Genomic DNA, 24,153 nt, shown 5'->3' with positions numbered 1-24,153 from the left:
GGATAGTTGGTTTATCTTTGCTTTAACATCTCTTAATATAATGAAATACTATATTTACGCGAATAATCCCCGCATATTTTAAAAAAAAATTCAAGGCACGAAATTGGGCTGCAGGATTTATTTGCGTCAAGGTTGCCAACACGCTCCTGGCTCACCTAGTTTTCGATGCTGAGTGTACAGTTATGCTTTGTGCAACCGTAGATGGAAAAAAACTGTCCCCATGTTTCAACAGAAAACAATTCAGACTTTTAATACTAAACTGACTTTACATTTAAAAAAAAAAATAGTACCGTATTTTACGAGTAATTTAAATTCAAAATTTCTCCACGTCACGATAGAAGGCGCCTTCTGGAACGTGCAGGGGTAGCTTTCCGCACTTTCACTCACTTCGGCGTGTTTTACAGTTGAAAATAGAGTGAAATCGTAATTCTTTTGTATTAAGTGTTTTAAGGAAAGCAACAATATCATGTAGCAGGTATTACGTGGAAAAGCAGAATTCGCAAAAACTGGTGAGGGTTGGCATTTCTGAATTACAAGATGCCTGTTAATGCGAAATCACATAATTGGAAGTCTGATTTCTGTATTACAAAGACTTCGAATTAATGAGGTTTTGCTTTATCGCAAAACTAACATCAGATTTTGCCGGTGTGTCTATTTCAAGTGTTTACATTGCATGAAAAGAATTATCCACCATCGGTCGTGTTACTGTCTAGTAAAAAGAGACCACGTGTGAGAAGTGTTTTAGGCCCGTATTCACCAACGTCGGTAACTTTTGCTGTTATCTTAGATTTTCAAAACTCGCATGTGTCATTATTTCGGATAACGCTCACTTCCGTATTCACCGCAGAATTTATTATCTCGGTTTACCAAAACTAAGTTTTCGTTTCAATCTCAGTTTGAACCGCATTTTTTCATACTGACGTACAGAAAACAAATGACTATGTGCTGCCGCCACTATCGAATTTTAAACAAGTTTTTGATTCCATTCGGGGTTTGCAAATAATTTGCATAAATTATGTCCTCTATTGTGCAGAAACGGAGAAAGAAGCCTAATATGACTTTCCAAGAGAGTGAATTGTTGTTGAACTAGGTGGCAGAAAGCATTAACAAAGGGAATAAGAAAAACCAATTATAGCCTAGACATTGTACGTCACTCAAAAAACAAGTCAGTATTCCTTCATTCTTCATTAAAAGTCGCCTAGTCATGTACCGTACAAAATATTAGCTATAATCGAGAATTCATTTTAGGCCTACCTATGTGTTGGGAATTCCAGGTTATGTTCAGAAGCTTTAGATAACCTAAAATGTGTCTGAAAATCAGAGTCGTCATAGTCCTGGAAATATGTCACACGTTCTTTTATCCATCTAGGACGTTTATTAATTGCATAATCTTGATCATATTACTCTTCGCTGTGATTTTATCTTTCAGTTAGATATTCCAGCTGCCTGCGGGCCTTAGACGTGGAGTGTGACGAACTTGTAAGTAATTTGGGAGAGAATTCTAGTGATGCAAGGGACAATGAATCTTCCCATCTACAGGGAATCTTGCTTATTGCAAGTTGAGATTAATGAAATACTTGTCACGTAAGTAGACCTACTTGCTCATTTTCATGGAAAATATATTTCATAGCAGTGATATTTGCATAAAGACCACGTGGACCTTGCGGAGTGATACGAAATATTTGTTTATGCCCAAGTTACTCTTCCTATGAAAGGAATTTTAGTTCATTTAATTTTTTCAAAATGAGCCTTTCTAAAATGAGGGTGCGGGCATTATTCGACGGCGGGGATTAGTCGAGTAAATAAGGTAGATAAAATACAGTAGAAGTCCGCTATAGTGAGTATGACATATAACGAGAACCCCGTTATAACCATAATTTTTGTCCGTCCCTTCAAATTTCCTATATTAAACTGTGTATCATCCTCGTTGCCGATATCTATGCACCCAGTCATTATACTGCATGCGATTGATCATCTTCGGTATCGTTTTCTCGCTATTCTCACTAGCGAGCAATCTCGTCGACATTCGAAGGCATTGTCGGAGTCGATTACTAATACCCGTCAACTGCTCTTCCGCACGGAAAATGAAAGAGGAGAACATGTTTTTGTAATAAATGCGTAAATAACATGTCCGATAACCGTTGTTAACTCGTTAAAGATAAACGCTCAATAAACGATCGCTTAATTTTAATGCTAAATACCGCAGTTACGTAAGAATGGGATAGGCCTACACCTCAAGATATGGCAGTGCGCGTTATTGTTTGCGAGGTTAGTTTAGATTTTCTCGCGTCCGTTAAAATACGGAAAGGCTATTATCATGTATATTTATATCGAAAAGGTAATAATTTCTCTACTGGCGCTTGAAGTATCAGGGCGGTTTGAAAGTTCTCGGAATCACCGCTAGATGTCAGTGCTAGAGCAACGATGTTCCCGCGCAATAATCACACATCCTTTGTGAGTGTACACGTGGCGCGTCAGTGCTCTAGCTGCAGGAGTGTGGTAGTGACGACTCTTTGTTGTTGTTCCCGCGTAGTGATTTGTGACAATGGAAAAAACTGAGATTCGAGCAGTGATTAAATACTTTGTAAAGAAAGGTATGAAGGCAAAGGAAATTCATGCTGACTTTCAGAACACACTGGGGGACTCTGCTCCTTCATTTTCAACTGTTGCCAAGTGGACCAGCGAGTTTAAATTTGGTCGGGAGAGCTTGGATGATGATCGGCATAGTGAACGGCCAAAAAGTGTTAAGACCCCAGAATTTATCGCAAAAGTGCATAAAATGGTCATGGAGGATCGCCGACTGAAAGTGCGGGAGATTGCTGAAGCTGTAGGGATGTCTTCTGAACGGATATATTATATTTTAACCGAAGAATTGGGTATTTTTATCCGCAAGATGGGTGCCTTGACATTGGACAATAAACACACCAGATTGGAAATGTCCGAACAAAGTCTAGCCCGTTTTCAGTGCAACAAACAAGATTTATTGCGCCGGTTTGTGACTACAGATGAAACTTGGGTCCACTACTATACCCCAGAGACAAAACAGCAGTCAAAGTAGTGGAAACGTGCTGATTCACCACCACCAAAGAAAGCAAAGGCAGTGCGTTCGGCCGGAAAGTTCATGATCTCAGTTTTCTGGGATGCAAAAGGCATTCTGCTGATAGATTATCTTCCTACTGGCCAAACAATTACGGGGCAATACACCATCCTTCGGGGGAAACTCTTTCTAGAACCCTGTCGGGCGACCCATGTATTGCACCGGCTTTTCCCCCCCCTTCCAATTGCATCACAAATTGGAGTCAACTGAATGGATCATGCATTAATAGTGATGTCAAGTATCGGCAGCTATGTTTGTCTCCATTAATCGGTGTATAATAAGTTCATCACGCTTGCACAAGTTCCATTTTAAGCAGATTTCACCATTCTACGTTCTGCTGAAAGCGTTAAAATCATCTCCGACTTGCTATCCGGTACCTCTCAGGGGTAATTAATGTGCACCAATAAGGTATATTATTTTAACGTGAGGCCAACTGGGAACCCGCATTTCCTTTGATATGATTTACCAGCACATCCATTGATCCTTAAATACCAATAGAGTCATCATCCAAACTCATCCAACTAAGAATAATCATGTAATTGTTCGGCGTAAGCTTATCTGCTATATTTATGAAAATAAACTACAATAGTATTAAATTAAATATGTAAATACTTGGTTTATTCAAAGAATTAATATGGGATGAAGTAAAATCGTAAAATAATATACAATCACATCCATTATTTCTTCATTGAAAGGATAAATCGGTAAAATTTATGATTAAGCTTAATCATTCTTCTCGTTAAAAAAATTATAATTCTTACAACGTAAAAACAAAGAAAACTTTAGGAGTGGCATAAGTCGTAACTAACAATCTCATTAGATAGTATTCTTGTTGAATATCCATGTAATCAAAGTATTATTTACGTTAAAGTATGAATAAAGTCGTAAGCAAATAAATTAAAAATGGTTAACATCAAAATTGAATCGCATTCATTTAACTTGAAATTGCTTATTTTGAATTTTTTTTTTAATTATTCATCATTCCATACATCTATGATCTCCAAATGTAATGCTAGCGGAGAAAGCGAAGTTCCACATTATTATAGCTCCCAATGGCTATTTAAATATATTCCGATATATATATCAATCAGTTTCTCCAAGTTACTGGATAAACATGTCCATATTATTTCCTAAGAAATAGATAAAGGTATTGCTTAACAATAAATTGTCATAATCCTGTGAGGTCTTACATATGTCGAGATTCAAGATTGCGTCTAAGTTCAACTACCATTTCATGGAGTTTTAGAGAATATAGTTAGTAACAAAATTTATTTACCAACGGCAGAGACTTAATTCAAGAAAATGCTTCCTTTCATAAATGATGACTTTGACAACCAATACCAATCAAGACTCGCTACAACATGCGAAATCTTGTTAGAAAAATTCAGGTTTACCTCAATATTTATTATTTGGAGATGTTATTTCGATGAGTAAATATGGTTATATATATGGTTATCAACCTACGAATTACGTCACGTATTTACCGCAAGAATATCCCATTAATCCAAAAATATCTTATGTTATTAAATTCATGCCGCCGACACGTCAGATATAATCAATGGTTAGTATTACAGCATGTAATTACTACCAATAAATCTCAAATATGCATCTCCATATCTCAACCGTAAACATTACAACTTCACCTAATTCATCCCTACAAACATATCCCTCAGAATATTTATATTTATAATCTCATATTTACGACGAAAAAACTCTTAATTACTCATATAAATATCTAACATTACTTCTAAGCGGCGTAAAGTCTCAATATTCTATCACCGAGTGACAACATTGCATTAATAGGTTATATTTCTACTCAAAAACACATAATTACTCATCCCAGTAAGAGAAATACAAGTATGAACAAATCAAGTTCATATTTACTCACATGTGACTGCGTACTGCCGATAACCAGATCTTAATAACCAATAAAAAACATCTAACTCCTCTCCGTATTACGGTTAGATCATAACACATTATGCGTTTCACATTTCCTTGGTAATCATCGAAGCATTATTTCAAATCTCCCCATATCTGTCTAAAAACATTCCTACATAAGGATATTGGTTTCCGTAAATGAAGATTACTTATTTCCATATTTTAAAAGCGCTTATGGTAACTTCTTTGCGACAACACTGCTCACTGAAAATATATCTCGAAGATCTAATTGCAACCTTCATGAAAATCATGCCTCTAACCTCTAATTACTACATCTATAATTTACGCACTATTTACTTTGAATAAATAAAATTACATGGAACTTAACTTTATCCGCAGGCATTACTGGACTGGGCTAGACTTCTTCTTCGTCATCTTAAGGCAGCTGGCCGCCTTCAGGTCATGGCTGCGTCACATATTGGAAGTAGCAACTGGTTACGGGCTTGTAGAATCAGCTGGCGTGGAGTTGGTCAGTTATCAATCCCATCTCGGATTTAGCCACTCATGACGAGGCCGTTGATTGCATGTAGTGGAAACATATCCAACATCATAGTTAGTGACATAATCTAGTTGTTCATGAGGAACTTCTCTTGTATCTAACTACAATTTTAACAAGTTATTCTACCAAAATTCAATGTTAATTCTACGTCAGAAACTTTGTAATAGTATTCTAGTCCACTTTCAGCCTTTCGTTAATAGATTCTTAATTGGCGATAATTTATTTTTAACTGGTGACTCGCGTTAACTTTCGGTGTTTAACTTATTCTTCGATAATATATATCCTCCTTCTTTAATTACGATTTCCTCCTCGTTTCTTTAAGATTTCCTCCTCGTTAGACTTGATATATATGTATGTGGTTGGCGCAATTTTTAATACTACTTGACGTATTAGTTCTTCAATTCTTGCTCCGTAGAATTTTTTTTTTTTTAATGCCTTCTTCTTTCCGTGAATAATAGTAATAATTTTTTTAACAAACTGAAACACCCTGCATTTTTTTTTCACGGCCATTTGGATTCCACATGTCTGCACTTTCTTCCAAGATATTCATGGCCTATTTAATTCTGAACGTCTGTATATTACAAGTCGTATTTTCTGCCGCATGATTTCCGACACTTTATCGCTATTCACGGCAAAACGACGATTTTAATATCGCGATTCTAAATGACCAGGGCAATGAAATGGTACAATACTATGCAAACCTCCTAGACCAACTACTGGAAAAGATACGCGAAACAAGGCCTGGTTTGGCAAGGAAAAATGTAATCTTTCATCAGGACAACGCTCCGCTGCACACAAGTGTTGTTGCCATGGCAAAACTTCATGAACTGAGGTACGAATTGTTGCCAAATCCACCTTATTCACCTGATTTGGCGCTATCAGACTTTCATCTATTCCCCAAGCGGAAAATTTTCCTCGGGGGACGGAGATTTTCTACAAGGGAAGAACTGACAGCCGAATTGGAGAGGTATTTTGCAGGCCTGGAGGAATTTGATTTTTGAGATGGGATCAAGGCATTGGAACATCGGTGGACCAAATGCATTAGTCTACAGGGAGACTATGTTGAAATATAAAAGCAGTTCCACAGAGGTAAGATACTTAATTCTAATACATTCCGAGAACTTTTCAAACCACCTACGTATGTTTTCATCATACATATAGTATAGTTAAATTAGGATAGGTGACGTTATTTGAATAACAAAATTATAACGTTTGCCACAAAATGCAATCATTCGTCTTCGGTGCGGTATACTGTAGTTTTCGCGCTATGTGCATTTGCGAGCTCTCTTGTCAACATTCGAAGGCAATGTGGGAGTCAATTAGTAATACTCGTCGACCGCTGTTCTCTAAAGAAAATTCAAAATTAAAGAGGATAACACGTTTTCGTAATAAATGTGTAAATAACGTGGCCGATAGCAGTTGTTAACTTGTTAAAAATAAAGCCTGAATTAAATGATCTCTTAATTTCAATGGTATACCGTATACTGAAATTAAATAAGAATGTGATATGTTAAAAATAAAGGCTGAATTAAATGATCTCTCAATTTCAATGGTATACCGTATACTGAAATTAAATAAGAATGTGATACACCTCAAGATATGGCAGGTTACATCACTGATTTCAGAGGATAGTTTATATTTTCTCGCGTTTAGTTAAATTTCGGAAAGCTATTCCCATGTCAATTTTTAGCGAGGAGGTTATCATTTCTCTACATGTGTTTCAAGTAGGTTTTCATGATACATATAACGGTTAGGTTAGGTGACGCCGTTTGAAGAAGAAAACTGAAATATTTGCCACATAAGCCTCTGCAGGGTGTCCATCCGTATGGAAAACCTGGGAAACAGGGAAATGTCAGGGAATTCGATAATTAACGGGAAAACCTGGAAATGTCAGGGAATTCAGGAAAAAATCTGGAAATTAATTCTTCTGCCAGATAAAATTGACATATCGTATTTATCCGTGTAATACAAACACATTTTTCAGTTTTTATAACATTAATCTAGGGCATGTCTTTTATGCCAGGCATGAATTTTAATGAAAAGTTAAAGTGTGACCTCGAATGTGAAGTAATCAATAATATCAATAGCTATATGATTGATCGATCGAATTTTCAATGTTTTGATCTGCTTACTATTGAATATTCTGTGTTGTTGGGGAATGGTGAGCTCGATGAAATAGACCTATATTGCGTTCTCAGTTTTTTCCAGTAATGTTTACAGATTCTGAAACAGCTTCGAAAGTTCAACTGCTCAGAACAAAAGTTGCATATACAATCACTCATGGTTTGGCTCTCTATTTCCATAAACAAGTTCTTGAGATGGGTAGTAAGTGCACACATTTCATCGTTGGGTTTGACGAGTCACTGAATAAAGTTTCTCAGATAGGCCAAATGGATCTTGTAGTTCATTGTTTCAATCCTGATACTAATGAAGTATGCACTTCTTATTTTGATTCCATGTTTCTTGGTCACTCTACCTCCTCAGATTTGTTAAATGGTTTTTTGTAAGCACAGCAAGGACTCTAAAAAAATTACAAATTTCAGTGGATGGTCCAAATGTTAATAAAAAGTTCCTTCAGGATTTTGGTAATTTATTAGATGATCTAGATTTTCCTATTTTATTGAACATTGGATCTTGTGGCTTGCATAGTGTGCACAATTCATATAAAATGGCAGTAAAAGAAACCCAGTGGAATATTGCAGAATTTCTTTGTGCTCTTCACTTCTTGTTTTGCTACGCTCCTGCAAGTCATGCTGATTATATACATTATTCAGGTTCAAACGTATTTCCTTCGAAATATTGTGCTATAAGATGGCTTGAAAATTTTCAGGTCATTGAACATGCTATAGATATCCTACCTAATGTCGAAAAATATGTGGAAGGAACAAACAGAGACAAGAAAATCCCAAGCTGTAACAGCTTCAAAATAGTATCAACTTAAAGATAAGGTTCTTAAGGCCAAGTTGTCATTTTTATTATCACTTGTTGGAGATTTGGAACCATTCCTAAAAGTTTGACAGATCTCCCATTTGCATCACTCCTTTATGAATCTTTCATTGATGATAAATATCATGACAAGGTTTGTTAAGTCTGAGTCACTGCAGTCTTCAGAAGATCTCCTAAAACGTATTTAGACAGTAAAGAAAATCTTCTGCCTGCATCTAAAATTGACATAGGTTATGCTGCTAAAGCAGCACTTCGTGGCAATCCTGGATTAAATGATAGAGATATATTAGTGTTTTGCACAGATTGTCTAAAAGGAATGGTAGCTTTGTGCAAATAGTTACTGGAAAGGTCACCGCTGGCATATCGTCATCATCTGCAGTTTCCAGCTGTTGGCCGCATCTGCTCACCGCTAGCATATAAACTGACTAAATTAATTTCTTGTTTCGATCCAAGTGTAGCCAAATGCCTCTAAGCAGCAGACTGCTAAGGATAGCTTTAAATGCCTTTGTTGAAAACAAATGGATCTCGGGTAATGAAGCCATTCATGTACAAAGGGAGTGCACTTCTGTTTGTGAGAATGATACTTTGAAAGAAGTGAATTCTTTGTATTCTAAAGGCGAGAGGTTAGATCACTTTTGGCTTCGCACTGTTCTTCCAATAGTAAATTTGAAAACAGAAAAGTTGGCCTCATTTCTCAAAATGATACTAATATTGTTTCATGGAAATGCTTCACTTGAATGTGGTTTTCCTGTTAATGAAAATGAAATGTCGTATGGCTTTTAGTGCCGGGATATCCCAGGACGGGTTCGGCTCGCCAGGTGCAGGTCTTTCTATTTGACACCCGTAGGCGACCTGCGCGTCATGATGGGGATGAAATGATGATGAAGACAACACATATACCCAGCCCCCGTGCCATTGGAATTAACCAATTAAGGTTAAAATCCCCGACACGGCCGGGAATCGAACCCGAGACCCTCTGAACCGAAGGCCAGTACGCTGACCGTTCAGCCAACGAGTCAGACTTCCTGTTAATAAAGACATTATAGTAGAGAACATGTTACAAGCATCCCTTGTAGCACAAAGAATAATATATGATTCTATCCCAAACCCTGGTGGAATTGAAAAGGTCTCCATTAATAACATGCTCCATGCTGCAAGGAGTGCTCATGCTTTGTACGTTCAAAATCTAAAGGAGAAACGTGAAATATTGGAAGTAGAAGATTCTTTGCAAAAAATAAGATAAAGGCTGCTTTGTTGCTGAAAGAATTAAAAGAAAAGAAGTGGAGGGTGACGGCAGAAGCTCGAGTCGTTAGTGGCTACAAAGAAGTTTCTTCGCTGAAGCAGTAATGGTAATACATGTAAAAACATCTTAAAGTGAATTTAATCAGACTAAATTAAACTTCCAAGTTATAATATGCACATTAATTGCTCATTTATTTTTTTGGATGTTAAGTTTTAAAAATGTATTTTAATATTACTGACACTTCCTTTATAATTGTTTTTTGTCATGTGTCAGGGAAAAAACTGGTTTTTTATATCTGGAAAACAGGGAAATGTCAGGGAATTTTAAAATCTGGGTTTGGTGGACACCCTGCTCTGGAGTGATATCGTATTTCTCCAAATCCATGACGACGTTTTTTTTCTCAGAATCTCATGTGAAAAATCAAGGGTTGTTTTGCATTGGCTACCTGATAGTAATGAACACCACTGGCGACTACCACCGTAACCATGCTGTTTCATTTCACCCCCCACTCCCGCGCGCGCACAAAAATCTCGTTGACCATAAACGCCCGCCTCTTTATCATACATCGCTAGCCGCGGCTACCTGTTGTACAGTGCCTATGTATAATGGGAAATAGTGAAGAGAAAATGACATTCTATTATCTTGTACAAAAACGTTTCTCAAATCTGCAGAATGGAATAAAATTGTGTGCCTTCGAATTCTTTGTAAGGCCACGGCTACTCAGTAGCAGGGTTATAACGCGTCTGCAGTACCTGACGCCTAGTAAAATTACGTTTAATAGACAGCAGGAATATTTTTGCGATGGATCGTCGTATTGTGTATATATACGTGTGGAACAGGTATTGCCGGCAAATTTTCAACGGGTTCTCGTCGATGTGATGATGCCAATTTTTAGTTAATGGCTATTAAACACTCGGAAATGAATAATAATTGTGCAACCACAAGAAAATACGGCACAGGCCTAACTAAAGCCAATATTCGGCGTTGGTGTGAAGAGAAGGATATCTTAAAAAGGCGTACTGCACAAAAAATACATATACTTCTGCGGCTTTCCTCTCTTGAACACACGAAAAAATATACGTCCCCGAAATGGATATATTGCTTCATCAATTGTCAATGATTCAACAGGAGAGTAACCATTCTGAAAACTTGTTTTCAGGCAGTCTACTGTTGGTCGGATTTTGAACAGAGGATCGTAGCCTGGATGGCCCCTTTGTATTTGCTTATCATTGTCGTTCAGATGCAACATTGTCAGAATAGCGAGAAATCGGTCTCTCGACATTCCAATGGACTTTGCGTAGTCAGTTTTTAGAATTGGTGTTGTGCTCCAGTAGTCCCGGAGAAAAGGTTTATGAATCAAACACATGTGAATCACTACTGCAAAAAATAACTTTAGTTCATTCAGAGTCAGTGGTTTCCACTGCTCATTCACTGATTTAGGTTTCAAAGGGCCTTCTTGCTTCTTTAGATGTATTTGCTGTAGGGCATATGTGTTACTTTCCACTCGGATAACATTGAGTACATTACTGTCAAAAAATAAACTAAAGAAATCTAGAGGTGAAGATTCTGCAGAAATACCAAGGTTATGAGCATTCAGACCTGGTGCGCCAGAAAAAACGGGCCTGTTCACAGGAGTAATATCTTGTTTTCATTGTGTTCCCGTGCTTCTCACCTCCCTTCGTCTTTTTGCGACTGGTTCTTCTGGTGATGAATCTGATGATTCAGCATCCTGAGGGACTTGTATATTTTCATTTTCTTCTTCACGATCACTTTCATGCAGATCAGAATCTGAATCGTTCACAAGTTGCGTAATAATCTGTTCACTTATCCGTGGGCTGTATGCACGCGTAGGATTTCCTTTACTTTTACAAGGTCCGGGATCCGTATCTCAATAATTATACAGTATAAATCGACTATTTGAGAGATTATTGCAGACTGTTTCCTCACTACACTTTCATTCTAAATCTGTGAAGTCATTTAATCTATCATTAGAACACACACACAACAGGGAACATGCATAATATTCAAAAATATTTTTTTTGAAAAGTACACCAATGAAATAGTACGTAAACGTATTACATTGTAGTAAGTTGCCTTGTTTTCTACCATTAAAAAAATATTTAATAGTGCCTTTCCGCAAGGCGAGTGAAACGGCCTCTGACGCAAGCGGCGCGCTGTGATGTCACGATCCAGTACCGCTCGCAGCTCTACCAGCCGTTGTGCATCAGCCGTTGCTAAAAGCCGATTGTGAGCTTGCATCCGGGAGATAGTGGATTCGAATCCCACTGTCGGCAGTGGGAAGTTATTTATGATTTGCGAATAACTTCGAAATGACAGAAGAAAGGTTCAAAACAGCACAGTCAGACAATCTACCATGTGCAAATGTCATCATTCTTGAAAAATAGTGACTTTTGTGGTCGCAGAAATTTGCGGATAAAAAGCAAGTTTGTAAGTGGCGTCTTTTATACGTGCAATGTACTGTAACCCATAGTATTAGGATAACAACGAACCTGGATAGATATCACATCACTTTCAACATTTTCTTGTAGACTGATTCCCATGTTAAAGAATAACATTACATTTTCGGGCTTTCAGCATTAGTAAAGTAAGAAATCGGATTTCAGCACTAACATAAACATATAGGTAGCATTATAGTACTAGTCCGCCTCTGTGGTGTAGTGGTTAATGTAATTAGCTGCCACTCCCGGAGGCCCGGTTTCGATTCCCGGCTCTGCCATGAAAGTTGAAAACAAATAGTACGAGGGCTGGAACGGGGTCTACTCAGCCTCGGGAGGTCAACTGAGTAGAGGGGTTTCGAATCCCACCTCAGCCATCCTCGAAGTGGTTTTTCGTATTTTCCCACTTCTCCTCCAGGCACCTAAGGCCACGGCCGTTTCCTTCCCTCTTCCTTGTCTATCCCTTCCGATCCTCCCATCCTCCAACAAGGCCCCTGTTGAGTATAGCAGGTGAGGCCGCCTGGGCGAGGTAATGGCCCTCCTCACCAGTTTCATCACCATACCCAAAGTCTCACGTTCCAGGACACTGCCCTTGAAGTGGTAGAGGTGAAATCCCTCGCTGAGTCCGAGAGAAAATCAACCCTGAAGGATAAACTGATTAAGGAAGAAAGAAAGAAAGAAAGAAAGAAAGAAAGAAAGAAAGAAAGAAAGAAGGTAAGAAAGATCATAGTACTATAGGGCTATAATCTATCATTCCCCAAAAAATATATATTTATGGTTGGGACAGCTGGCCTACCCACTTCCGGGGCCCATGAAAGAGAAACATTAAATATCTTTGTGGAGGTAAAAAGTTAAACATGATAAAGATGAATATGGCTTCGTCTAGTTTTCACAAGTCGGGCTGAGTGGTTCAGACGGTTGAGGTGCTGGCCTTCTGACTCCAACTTGGCAGATTCAATCCTGGTTCAGTCCGGTGGTAGTTGAAGGTGCTCAAATACATCAGCCTCGTGTCGGTAGATTTACTGGCACGTAAAAGAACTCCTGCAGGACTAAATTCCTGCACATCGGCGTCTCCGAAAACCGTAGAAGTAGTTAGCGGGTCATAAAGCCAATAACATTAATTACATTTGGCTTTTAACAAGCTGAGCATATCAGGCGAGAAAAGTGTCCTGATGACATTTTAGTTGTTCAATACAGGAATGTCTTTGGGTGCTGTGACTTTTACTTTTTTTTTATTGTTTGCTATTTGCTTTATGTCACACCGCCACATATAGGTCTTATGGCGACGATGGGACAGGAAAGGCCTAGGAGTGGGAACAAAGCGGCCGTGGCCTTAGGTACAGCCTCGGCATTTGCCTGGTTTGAAAATGGGAAACCACGGAAAACCATCTTCAGGGCTGCTGGCAGTGGGGTTCGAAACCCACTACCTCCCGGATGCGAGCTCACAGCTGCACGCTCCTAACCGCACGGCTAACTCGCCCGGTATTTTTACCCTTCGGTTTATTGACTTGGCTTGTATAACCTAAAACTTATGCTAAGTTGGATAATATTTTAAACACCAACATCACTATTTTCACCTGTGTGCAATTATGTTATTTATTTCATTAATATTATGATAATTATTATAATTTAGCATTGTTAACTTATAAGACCACAACAGACAAGCATTGGTTTTTTGTAGAGTTATACATTTGTTAAATTCACGTTGTTTCCTTTCATGATGTACACGCCTATTTTTTGTTATATTATAGAGTATTTAGATATAGCCTAAATTTCTTTACAAATTAAGCTCTTCAATAAAGACATAAATAACTGTCACATGCCAAGGTAAATTGGTAGAATTAGAGCTGTCAAAATGGTTCGTAACCCCTTTGATTTATTATCTTGACATGGATCACCAAAAAAGAAAAAAGTCTAGGTTTGGAGAATACTTTAATAATCAGCGTTAATTAATGCACTGTTTATTACTTTCATATTCCAAGATGTAATTGAAGCATTTAAATAAAGCATCATACATTAAAATTTAAAGTTTTACCACTAGAACTGCTGACATGGGAAAGTAAGTGAAAATTCAAATTCATCTTACGTTAAAATCTTCAAAAAAATAAACTGTAGACTTTTCCGATATATCACCAACATTTCTCCAGCTCGCCGAAATCCATTTCTCCCTAGTTTTAGCGTCTTTGGAACATTTATAAACAATTTGTTTGGGATGATATGCGATGTACTCTACACCATTTATAAGTTTTCTGCCTCACTGTCTGCGCAGGATTCATTTTAAGTCTAAAATATACCACTCAGATTATTATCCAATGTATAGACCTCGAATTTAACTATACCAGACACTAACATAAAGTAGAATATGCGAAGTGTATCCTGCTTCTCACAGCACACTATGTGTTATTTCGTCTGCTAATTCAGTCAACCTGTACGATGACGTCAGACCAATGTGATCGCGTACTTGCGTCACGTGACAGTTTTATACATTGATTTAGATTTTTATCATGTTTGGAGTTATTATTTGTACATTCTGATCACATTTTTGAATTCTGCATGAAATTTTGACTCAGATTAGCATATTTTTAATTAAAACCCCGGATCATGCATGTTCCCTATTTGAGCTTATCTAACTGGAGCGTGCGAGGAGTACGTATGTCAGCAATTACGTAAGATCTGAGCGCACGTGGCTACGAAACATCGTCTCTAAGTTGCACCACCAATCACTATCGATCGACAACACCACCTAACAATAGAAAAGGAAATCGACAACACGTCATAGCAAAAACTAATTCGATAACATGAATAGCTTTCGAGTGGCTGAATTTCAAATATCATGGTAGTAGTATTACTAACAGCGGTACTCAGGCGCACGCAGCGTGGTAGTAATATTACTGCCGGCGGTCGCATAGTGTTAACTATTTGCATGGGAGATATTAGAAGTGATTTTGCAGCCTTTACAAACATTACAAATTCAGGAAGTAATCATTCAGCAATGTTTGTGTAAATTTAGCACATTTTTCTTTACTGTGATATTCTCAAAAAAAGAATAAATTCTGTTAAACTGTGTCATTGCGTTCTCCCCATACTCGCGATCTAGTGTGGCACACACATTCTTTAAGACTCTCAACTTTAAAACTTGAAGATTATTTGTAATTTCTCATGCTTTTTCTTGTAACATTGGTCCACTCGCTCACAGTTTCTTTGCTCGAGCACAGCTGATCCACTCATATACTGTACACAACATTCACTTCTGCAAAAATTGATTCCCGCATTCTTTTCATTCCTCAGTTCCTGTTTTCCTCCCACTCACTTTAAAATCCCCTGTGGGTAAGCGTGATAGAATAACATTGACAGTATCCCCTGCCTGTTGTAAGAGGCGAGTACAAGGGGCCCCAGGGGCTCTTGACTTAGGAGCATGCCTTTAGATGGGTCCTAGCATTGCTTCCACTTGTGCCAGGCTCCTCACTTTCATCTGTCCTATCTGATCTCTCTAGTCAACTTTTTTTTTTCCAGACCCTAACAGTATAGGTATCAAGGCCTAGAGAGTATTCAACTTTCGTGCCCTTCGTGGCCCTTGTCATCCTCCGGCCATTTTTTGAAGTGTTGGACCCCTTCTGTCTTTTCCCTCTGATTAGTGTTAATAAAGAATGGTTGCCCAATTGTACTTCCTCTTAAACAATCATTACCAACCACTCATTTTTATTTTTCACAATTGTGTAGGATTTTTTTCAGCAAGCTGTTATACTTAGTCCTTTTCTAGTTTCTATAATTACATTTCTTCTTGCCTCAAAATCTAATCACGCTCTTCCCTTGTTACTCATGTTTACTGGGTGATTGAATTCTCTTCTTCGTCAAGTTTAATTGAATTACCTGAACTCGACCTTATCAGCGACGGTCTGAGTTATATAAAGAATGATGCAAGCTGGGTTTGAAAAGCCCTTGGTAACTTGTGAGTAAACGGTCAACTGGCAGCATTGCTCTGCAACTAGAATTCTCTGAATGTAAGCATCTCTCTCTCTCTCTCTCTCTCTCTCTCTCTCTCTCTCTCTCTCTCTCTCTCTCGCAGAAATGATGACAGCCCAGTATAAAAAGAAGAAAATTGTCCACTTAAGACAAGTGGATGTGACTAATGACAATGTCCACTGCAAGGCCCCACACCGCTGGCTGCGCAGAAGCATGTGACTGGAGAATACATGACCATGCGCGTACCGCCATGTTGCGGGCGCTCCTCAGCTTGACGCGGAGATCGTATGGAATTCATGCTTTAACTTACATTTCGCACACATGAAAACATTCGCCTTATAAAATTAATGACAACCTACACCGACTACCGTGTATACACGCAATAAAATTACATAATATCAAGACTTTGGTAATATTAAAATGCACTTCTGTATAAAAACTGAACAATCTACACAAATCCTTTGGATAGCCTATAGGTGGCGCACCTAAAAAAGAGACCTTTAGCAGACTAAATAAGAAGACTGAAAAATATACTACTACAAAAAATACACTAGCGGTACCTTGAAAATGATCATGTCGCTCACTTTAATATAAGGGTCATGTTTGTAACTGATGTGTTTGAACATTCTACGTATGGCAAGAAGGCCAGACTCAAAGGACGAGAATCACGTGGTAATCTGTCTCTTGAGAAACCTAGGATCAACAATTATTATTTAGCTTTATTGAAAATATCAAGACATGTTCAAAAAGCGGTCTACAACTTAAGTATTACATATCGTGAGATAAAAATTACCTGTCTCTCAGCAGACTGGAGAACACATACATTAAATATTTACACACTCCTGTACCGATAACTATAATCTTCAATATCAACAAAAAAGGAAACCTGTGAAATAAAATCTTTCTATGAAAGGTACATAGCTTATGATTCCTCTCAGATAAGTCATTACAGCAAATTTTACTCAATTATCTGAACAGATTGTTTAAAAAGTACATGACTGTAGAAATCTTTCTAAAATAATCAGATACATGCTTTTTTCATTTTCTGAATATGAAATGCCTGCTCTGCGGTGTAGGGGTAGCGTGTCTACTTCTTACTCGGAGGCTCCGGGCTCAATCCCCGGCCAGGTCAAAGATTTATACCTGGATCTGAGTGCTGGTTCGAGGTCCACTCAGCATACGTGATTACAATTACGAAGCTATGACATAACGGCCGAGAGGATTCGCCGTGCTGACCATATGACACCTCGTAATTTGCAGGCCTTCAAGCTGAGCAGCGGTCGCTTGGTAGGCCATGGCCTTTCGGCCAGTTGTGCCATGGGGTTTAGTTTGGTTTGGATATGAAATAACGTAATTGGATGAGTAGAAGTTAAATTATCATGTTTGTGTGATTTGGATTTAGGTAAATGCTGCCTGACATTCGTTACACTGATGCTAGTCTTCTATTGTGTATTTATTAAAATGAAATTAATGTCTATGGTTAGTTTGAGTTTCTCTGCGTGTTTTAGGCTTAAGTTTTATTTTTTACAATTTGCTGTTCGTCGCACCGGCACAGATAGGTCTTATGGTGACGACGGGATAGGAAAGGCCTAGGAATGGGAAGGAAGAGTCCGTGGCCTTAATTAAAAGTACAGCCCCAGCATTTGCCTGGTGTGAAAATGGGAAACCACGGAAAACCATCTTCAGGGCTGCTGACAGTGGGGTTCGAACCAATTATATCTGCGATGCAAGCTCACAGCTGCGCGGTCCTAACCGCACGGTCAACTCGCCCGGTGAGGCTTAAGTAAGAATGTTATAATTTAAGATGTAAAACCCTCCTCATAATATTATCTTCTTAAATATTACTGCTTTTACAAACTCATTCTGAATGAACATTCTCTGAGCACATAAAAATTGAAAGTGCGTTCTAATTTTTCTCTAATATTTGCACTATGATTTACACCAGAAAGAAAATAAAATGAAATTGAAAGTAAAGCACTTGCAAACAAAAAAGATTAATATCGTAGTGAAAAGTTAATTTGATTAGCGTTTTGTAATGCAGACTAGTATTGACAAGATTGTAGTGAGCTTTGTTTAGAATTTATATTGTCAGATTTTTCTGGAATAGCGTATTAACAATTGTATTCTCTTATTACAAAGTAAGTGGGAAAAATTGGAGAAATTAAGACATACGATACTAATAAATCATTTTTCAGGTAATTGATAATTTGAAGCAATACCTTACCCTAATATTAGAAGGTTTTTATCAATTTGTATCAATCATATCTTACGGATTCTAGGCCCAGGTTTATCAAATTTGTAATACCGCAACACAGTTTGTATGAAAAATATGTAGTCATTTTCAGAACAGCTTTTTAGTTCTAAACAATTATCCCCGATGGATTGTAAAAAGGCAAACAAGAAAAAGAAGCCTAAATATTCTAAATTTCATGTCCATGCGTTCTCTGAATCAACCACCCTATAACCTGTTTAGTTCTCGGTTATGGTAAATGAAATTTAATTTTTAACAGTTCAATTCCTACTCACACGTCAAAAGAAATACCAGATCCCTTCTGATAGCAGTCTGTACAAATGAAGGCTGCTCACGATTTCACCCTCTTGAATATCTTTCCATTCCGCAGGTAATGCCTAACTTTAGGCCTAATATTGCCGATCAATTTAACTAACGTAATGTATCAGCTCCCACATTCCTTGAAAATATTTGACAATACAGTAGAACCTCGATTATACGTTCCCGGAAGCTACGTTTTCCCTATTATCCGTTCAAATTACGTGGTGCCGCGAGCATCATAATTAAATCATGTTGTAAAAATCCCGCATTATCCGTTCCTCGAAGAAACGATTTCCCGTATGAACCGTTCAGAAATTTCAGTCCCATCAACGCTATATCCTCGATCACGCGTTTTTCAAGAAACTGTATCTCACGAAAGGACGGCAACGCATACTTGCGGATCTTGGTGTTAACGTCCAGTCATTGCGGTAATTTGAGGAAGCGGAAAAGCGATCGGCGGTGAACTTGCAAAAGGGACCATCTTAGCATCGCATTCGGGTGGTATTGTTTAGAGAATCGAAATCACAAAGCAGAGTGTGTCCACAACAATTGGAAGGAGACAGCGCGCATTTCGTCAGCTCTACTTGAAGACGGAACGAGTTTCGTCAAATGTTCGTACAGTAGAGTCTCGCTCAACCGACCTTCGCTTATCCGACACTCCGTGTTATCCGACACTGTTAGTCTTAATTTGAACTTTAGGTGGATGCAATTCTGGGACACGGGGTGTGGAGGATGCGACTGTGGGACAAGCCCTGGCAGTCATGCGGTAGGATTGTTCGATGTAGTATTGGTTGGGTGCGGATGTTACAGTTTTCAAATCCTCTGTGAGTATGGCACGTAAACGTAAGAAAGTGATTGTTTCTGTGGAAGACAAGTAGAGTGGGTTAAAGAGACTGGACAAAGGGGAAACGCTTCAAAAATGGCTTCAGATTATGGTGTTGGACGTGTTAAAGTGGGAGACTGGAAACATACGAGGGAATAAATTGAAAAGTGGTGCTCTACCAGAGCAACAAGTGATGCACTGAAAATTAGAAAAAAAAAACAATGAAAAATGTGAGTACGAAAAAGTAAGTGAAGCACTATTTCTTTGGTTCACTAAAAACCAGGAAAAGGGCTTCTCAATATCTGGCCCCATTCTGCAAGAAATGGCGGTGTATATCCAGAAGGAGTTTAATAAGGGACCCTAATTTTACTGCCAGTGCTGGATGGTTTGATCGGTGGAAAGTACGGTACGGCATTGGGAAGCTTAATATCTGTGGAGAAAAACTGTCAGCTAAATCCGATGAAGTTGTGAAATTTAAAACACAATTTCAAGAAATAATTCTTGGTGAAGGATTATCCGGTGATCAGACTTTTAATTGTGATGAGACTGGGCTGAATTTCAAGATGCTGACATCAAAACTCTTGCAGCCCAAGCCAAGACGTCTGCACATGTCTACAGGCGTAGTGAGAAAAGAGTACTGCATCTACTGTACAATTGAATTAATAAGTCAATAAATAGAGTCCCGTAAAACATAGTACATAATACAGTATAGCCTTCCTGTTCGTTTTAGTTAATTTTCAAAGTTATTCCGTATTATCCGACATTTTCGGTGATCCGACGTACTCCAGGTCCCGTTTAAGTCGGATAATCGAGACTCTACTGTACTTGCAAAGCGTCTACTTTATGTCCAGGGTTAGATGTTTACTTTTTTCTTTTCCCGAGTGTATCGCCGAACAGGTTTACGGCACTTCCTTCAGGGCACTGTACAGTCACTGAGCTTTCAGGCAGGAATCTAAACTGCTCCTTCTTAAGTAACATAAATTTAGTATTTTAATATTATCGCATACGATTACGTTATCGAGACCAGAACAGATGTTGCACCTTCTTACATACATAAAGCCATGGGAGGTTTTGGGATTGCCTATTACTGTTTTGGTCCTAATGTAAGACTAGGAATTTCATGTTATTGTGTTAAAATGTTAAAACCGCAGTCTTTTTATTTGCGCACGTTACATATAAAAACCTTTGCATCATTTCGCACTCATACCGACTTGGACAGCGAGCGCGTTTTCCAGCCGAGGTCAAGGTTGCGAATAAATTCGGAAGTTCTGATGATATTTTTTCTCTTTCCAATTTAATCGTGATTAGTGACGGACATTATTGAATATAATGCATTCGAAAACTTGAAATCGATACTTACATTCGAAACAATATTCTCGAGTTCAACATAACCTTTAAAAGTCGATGTAGGCCGTAGGCCTAATTTGCGCGGTAGAAGATTTCCACAAACTGACTACGAACTACGAACAGTATACCGGTGACCAAATTACAATGGAAGATTTAAAGAAAAAGGGCTTTCACCATCATATTGGACACTTTTGTATCCAATGTGCTTTATTGTATTAGATTAGAGAATTAAAAAAAGCTTGTGGTCGATTGTTTGGCTTGATGTTATTAGGTATTTCGAACAGTTTGACCGATCAAAGTTGCTGAACTGAAAGAAGTTTCCCCGGTAAAACTGAATGTAAAGTTTCGAGACTTTTAAGTCGCGTACCGGTAATTAATGTTTGAAGCCGGCCCCGCGGTCGAACTTGCCTGCCTCTCACCCGGAGGACCCAGGTTCGATTCCCGGCCAGGTCAGACACTTTTACCTGGATATGAGGGCTGGTTCCAGGTTCACTCATTCTACAATTACCTTTAATTGAGGCGCTATTTAACGGTGAGATGGCGATCCCGGTCTAGAGAGCTAGGAATAACGGCCGAGAGGATTCATCATACTGACCATGCGTCACCTCGTAATCTGCAGGCGTTCGGACCAAGCAGCGGTCGCTTGGTAGGCGGAAGGCCCACTGAGGCTGTAGTTTGGTTTGGCTTAGGGGTGTTTGTAAGATTTTAAGTATACATATTTCTTTTTTGTGATGTTTAGCCAAATTGTTGATGGTTCATTAATTCCCGGATTTTCCGTTTTCCCGTGTTGTACGCGTTTTTTCGATGGCCCCTCAAAAAACGGAGAATCGAGGTTCCACTGTATATTATCACTCCGTCACATGTAATACCAAACCAGATCCACTTACAGGCATGATTCAAAACGAAAACATACAAGGGTCTGTAAACATTATCACGTGCTAGCCATGCATTCGAAGGTGAAGCGCCCACAACGTGGAGATGCGCGAAAGTGTTCAATATTCCGCTTAGCATCAGCGCGCTCTGTGAGTCTAGATAAGTAATATTAAAGTCTTTGGTCCACTGTCCGGGGTTTGAGGTGTCAGCTTAAATGGTGCTTATTTAACACGTCTGTTATGTAAAATAAAACGGATTCCGTGGTAAAATGTCTGTTTAGGGAGGTGTCCACTGAATAAAGGTGTCTGTTAGGGCAGGTTTGACTGTACTAAACAGTATGGACGCCTGGTCTACTCATTCAAAAGCTACCATTGCTGATGTTTCAGCATTTCCTGGCTTAAGATTTCATGTCACTAACAAAAGTAGACTATTTGAGAACAAATTTCCAGCATCAACAATAGATGAAGGGTTCCGAATTAATTTTAATACTGCCACAGAAAACTGGATGTTTAGATTTGACACAGTAACACTGTCAGATTCACTAACTGTGTGTGCGTGTATTACCTTGCTGATACTTCAGCTCCCGGAATAAAGTAGCTTTCCAGGAATTTAGCCTCACTTTCTGCAGAAATGTCAATTTCTTCTGGTATACTGCAAGATAATTATCTCTTGTCCTTATATTGAAGGGTTGAAAATGAAACCATACCTTATTCTTCCAGTAAAGATTTGGCTGGATCTTTGGCAAGCAATTCCTTTATTTTGCAGATACACAACTACACTGTTTTTCTAAACATTGATGTTTGCTCCCCACATTTCAGTAGTGACATTATTGGAAGTATGGTTTTTAGTTCTTCAGAATAAACTCCAGATGAGAGCAAATCTAGCTTCTTGAGCATGTCACTTAATTTGGCAAGTAGCAGATGAATATTGTAAGATTTGAAGAGCCTTCTGAGAAACACGGTCAGAATTATTTGCAATCATTATGCAAGCTGGGTTGGAAAATCCTTTGGTAACTTGTGGCTAAACAGTCACTGGCAGCATTTGCTGGGCAACTAGAATTCTCTGAATGTACAGTAATTAGAATTTTTGTACAGCATTTGAAGACCAACATTATGTGCACTTCAGCCATATTTTTTAGGAACTTCACTCCTGAGTTTTCTTCTCCCAATTCTTCAAAGAACTCTGATATCCTGAAGATATTTATTGATATGCAAAACAGATTTAAACCCCATATTCCATCTTGTTACAATTGTAATTGGGGAAAACTTTGCTTTACCTGAATTATTTTCATACTTCCTTTTAAGAAACATTTCTTGTATTTAGGAATTTTACTTGTCCGGTTGTTTCATAGTCGACACAAGAATGTAGTGATATTTTTCACAAGGTTTTTGATTTCATCTTCCTTCTCGTCCTTCAATAACAATATATTTTTGTAGCCAGTCATCGGAAGGAAGGTCACTGTTGCCCTTGATGTATTCACTCATCTACTCGCTAAGTTTTGGATTATCCAGCTTTTCTATTGCAAGGAATGCTTCTATTGTTTCTGTATAAAATCTTCATCAGTTTCTTGCTTGCTTCAAAATACACTTTGCTTCAGTGCGTCTGATTGGGCTTGGGGTTTTCCAACTTTGTGGTTATTGGTCTCGACATGTTTTGTACACGTCTTTCTCTGTTCGTGTTGCACACAGCATTTGCAGAACTTGCACTACAGTAATATTTATGTAAAATCCTTTGTCTTCAAATCCAGGTGTTCCAGTTTTAACACACGTTTGGGTTTGCACCTTGTATTTCTGTATTATCTGAGTATTGAATGCTCGACTCGTGTCGCACCAACCCATGTTCAGTGTCTCCTTTCTGCACCACTCGCTTGATTCTAATTTAATGGAGACTTTAAAGTTCTAACACACCATAAAGTAACAATTTTTCTTTCTTCTTTTTCCTAATAGTTTAACATCACAGTAGCACATTGAAGGTTTTTGGCAACACAAGGTTGGGAAAGGGCAGATTTGGAAGGTATCGGCTGTGGCCTTAATTGAAAGTAACAATATAGAATATGTAACTATAATGTAGTTGAATATGCAAAAATAACAGGACTGCGGCAAGCATTCACACTGGTTAATACAGCTGAAGTATGAAGAGATACCAGTATCAGTTGTACATACGATAATCGATTTTGAACGGAAAATAAAATCTATTCCTTGATGCTGCTGACATCTGGCAGTAATGACAGCTGAACAGATTGAACTTTTTCCTAACCTAACAAAAGCAAAGGAAAAAAAAAAACCAACTAAGATAATCATACAAAATGAGAAAAATAAAAATTAATGTGGATTTTCAAGCTTTTACATTAACATTAGTTTGCATTATTTTGCAATTTGATTATTTTGATTGCATGATCTGTATGAAATGAATTTGAA

The 24,153-nt window shown here is 38.3% G+C and overlaps 1 protein-coding gene across 3 annotated transcripts in view; it reads left to right on the top strand.

The window, feature by feature from the left end:
- Positions 1 to 24,153, top strand: part of LOC136876349 (terminal nucleotidyltransferase 4B) — a 142,204-nt gene that overhangs the window by 57,841 nt on the left and 60,210 nt on the right. The window lies entirely within an intron of this gene.

Source organism: Anabrus simplex, chromosome 6, assembly GCF_040414725.1.
Source record: "Anabrus simplex isolate iqAnaSimp1 chromosome 6, ASM4041472v1, whole genome shotgun sequence".
NCBI lineage: Eukaryota > Metazoa > Arthropoda > Insecta > Orthoptera > Tettigoniidae > Anabrus > Anabrus simplex.
Note: the sequence above shows the minus strand (reverse complement) of the source record. Positions and strands in the feature narration are given on the sequence as shown.